Source organism: Pteropus medius, unplaced genomic scaffold (genome assembly GCF_902729225.1).
Source record: "Pteropus medius unplaced genomic scaffold, Ma_sr-lr_union100, whole genome shotgun sequence".
NCBI lineage: Eukaryota > Metazoa > Chordata > Mammalia > Chiroptera > Pteropodidae > Pteropus > Pteropus medius.
The window spans coordinates 3,043,815-3,047,496 of NW_024342470.1; positions in this window are offsets into that span (position 1 = coordinate 3,043,815).

A 3,682-nucleotide genomic window follows, 5' to 3' on the forward strand; every position below is an offset into this window, starting at 1 on the left:
TGGCTGACTCTGTGTCATTATTTTTTGGCTCAGTATATTTGTATATAAAAATTTAGCATAAACTAGACAAATATTTGGAAGAACCTGAATTAAGGCGATGGTTGTTTGCCGAAAACTTTTATAATTCTTTGTAGATTTGTAGTTTTTTTAAAAAAGATACAAGAAAACTAAGGTACTAGTATGAGTTTTATGTTCAATAATTTAGTCAATTCAAGAGCAATATTTTTATGTAGCACTACAGTTTGTAAAAGAGCTGTAATGAATATAGTCAACAAGTAAGTATTAAACGCATTACTTATATGTTGAGAATGCAGAGATAAAATATCTTTCTTGTCCTGAAAAATCTGGTGATGAAGATAAGTTCATTGTCCCTGTAGTGTGAAAAATGGGGTAATGTTTGCATAGGTTGTAGGAGCACAGGGAGGACAAAGCCAAGGCAAAGTTTCCTGAAGGACTGGAGGCCTGAGATGACTCAAAGGACAGGCCAAGTGGAGAATTAAAGGAGGGTGTTATAGGCAGTGAGAGTCGCATGTGCAGCTCTAGGAACTGGAATAACTAAGGGAGGTAAGGCTTTGAAAGGTGAAGAACTTGAAATTCAGAAGTTTATGCAGCTATTAAAAGAGGTTCAAACTCTCCTTGCTTTTTCCAATGTCACATATAACTTGAGGTGAATTAGTTAATACCCAAGTGACAAAGATTTAAGTTAAAAAGCATTTCCCAACTGATGCCTCACTTAACCTCAAGCAGTAACTGAACAAAAAAGTTCATTGATAGATGATCCCTTGGAGAGAGATTTATAGAGGGATTTAACCTAATGTTGATAGTAATTTGTCTAATATTTCCTGCTCCAGGTACTTTTGACTGCACATCTCTGTTTGTAATTTTGGAGGCTGTTCCACCTTACTATTGATATTCTCTCAGGTGTGTCCTCAGGTTAGCAGAACAATATTCTCCCCCAGCCATGTTGCCCATGTCAAAAGTCACTTCAGTTTCTTCTGCACAGCTTCCCTCTGGCCACGGTTGGAGGCTGGAGATGAGAGAAATGACAGATATGGAGAATGCCCCACTGAGGAAGATGATGTGTCAGACAAAGGAAATCTGACTGACTTGTTGCCTTTGCTCTGCTGCCACTGCCCTGGGAACTCAGAGCCTGCATGTCAGGATTAGCCTTTTCTTGTTTTTTTGTTTTTTTTTTTTTTTTTAGGTATAATCGACATAACAATTTCAGGGATGTGACTCAATGAATTGATATTTGTATATATTACAAAATGATCACATTGTCTAGTTAACATCCATCACCATACATAGTTAGAAAAATGGAAAACAGTACGGAGGTTCCTCAAAACATTAAAAATGGAACTACCTTATGAGCCAGCAATCCCACTTCTGAGTATCTATCAGAAGGAAAATGGAAACACTAACTCAAAAAGATAGCTGCACCCCTGTGTCCACTGCAGCATTAGTCACAACAGCCAAGACATGGAAACAACCTAAATGTCCAGCGATGGATGAATGGATAAAGAAAGCGTGATACATATTGGAAGGCAGGCCCGCAAGCAACACCTATGATAAACTAATAGCCCTCTTTCACAGAAAGACTTGAGTCCTTGGGCCTGTTACCTTGTCCTGTGCCCTGAGAGTGACAGCTATGTGAAATACTGTTGTACCAGGTTAGAGGAAGAACGTAGACATTGTGTCTATCAGCCTCTGTTCCCCGAGGGCAGTTCCACAGATTCCCTAGATGTGTGCAAAACCAAAACCCTTCCCCTCAGGCCAAAGCTCCTAGATAAACAGCCCTCTTTCACAGGGGGTTTCAGTCTGCTGTTCCTGCAGTGCCCTGGGGGCGGTAGCCTGCTAAGACTGTCTGTGCGATTGTTACAGTTCCATGGGACTTAGGAACACAAGCCCCTCTGGCTTCAGAGCCAGGGAATCAAGGGCTATAACCCCCCAACACACACACACACACACACACACACACACGTCAAAACGAGTGTTTGTAAACACTAGGGTACTAGCTGTGTGTAGAAGCTCTCCCGTGCTCTGGAGGACAGGAGAGAGGAGAGAGAGGAGAGAGAGGAGAGAGAGAGAAAAAGAGAGAGACAGAGAGAGAGAGCGCGCGAGCGCGAGCGGGCGAGAAAATAATGCCGTGCTGGAGTGAGCCACTGGGGGTGTGCGAAAATGGCGCCCACCAAAATAAGCAAAAAGAAAAAGAAAAAAAGATGGTGCCTGCAGCTTCAGCACGGCAGAGAGCAGGAAGATGGCAGCCACTGGCGGGAACATAAAGATGGCAGCCGCGAGGGAGAAAAAGATGGCGCCTGCAGGCTTAGCAAGGCGGACGGAGTCCACGAAGACGCACCCGCCAGCTTCCGTCCCCAGAGCGCACCCCAGCCGGCCCCTGCCCTTAGGCTGACGTTGTACAGTTAGCAAATGAGCCTCTTTCACTTGAAGTCCGGGCTCTTCCGCAAGGCTGCCTCTGCGCTGGGCCCCGAGGTGAGTGCGTCCGCACGCAGGTCTGTTGAGAGCCGTGTCTCAGTTCCCCACAGCCCTACGGGTCTTCTGGGCACCAGCCCTTTTGGTTTTCACAGCTGGATGTTTTGGAGGCCCATCTCTCGGGTGCAGGTCTTAACATTTGGGGTGCCCGATGTGGGGTAGAAACTCTTCGCTCCTCAGGGAAGAGCTCTGGGTTTTGGGTTCCCCCGTGATTGTGGGTTGCTGCGCCAGAGGACGGGTTTATGAGCTTGCCTCTCAGCCTTTCCTACCCCCTTCGAAGTAGTTTTTTCTTATTTGCAGATGTGAGGGAGTCATCCTGCTGGTTTTAAATTTTTTTTTCCTCCCCCAGGGGAAATTGTTCCATATGACTGTAGATTTGTCGTGGGGGGGTAGCTGAGTTCAGGTTCTTCCTTGCCGCCATTTTGAGCTGGAACCTCAGCTTTCCATTTCTTAGTGGGGTCGGTGCTTCAGCCGCGGAAGGCAGCAAGGTATAGTTGGTTAAGAAATTCTGACATCCAGGAGTCCCGGGATAGAGTCTTAATTTGTGGTGCTGATAAGCCATGTAACCTTGGACAAGTTGCTTCCCTAGCTAGGCCACTTTGCTCATCTAAAACAAGCCATTCCTCCTACACTGTAGGTTTTGAAAGCCTCAGCTGGATCTTTCACAATTAGAGAATGTGAATTGTATTGGCTTTGATGTTAATTCAGAACTAGACCAAGTACCACAACCATAATTAGAGCTATTACATTTTAAAGTAAATTTTGCTTAAATTTAGGCAAGAAAACCACTTTGTTATTCTGACTCTATAATTAAATCACTTTCTCCATTGGAATTATTATTTTTATAACAAAAATAATAATTTTATGCTTCAGAAGTGGGCAACTATTCCATTATAGCAGAAGACTATATACGCAACTCATAGGATTGTTGTAAGGATTATGAAAGCAGGTTCAGTGATGAGCATTATGTAGGTTTTCAGGAAAGTCCTCCCTAGGATCGAATCAGTTTGAATGCCTGGTGGTATTCATAGGGCTCACTGATCCTCATTCAGACCAAGTGGGAACTGGGTGGGTTCTTCTTTTATAACTCTTTCTTTTAAGAATTTTTGCTTCTTTCTAGTTTTTTTTTGAGAAAAATATTTGAGAAAAATATTTTTAATCTCCAGGAAAAATGACTTTCTTGGAGCTTTTT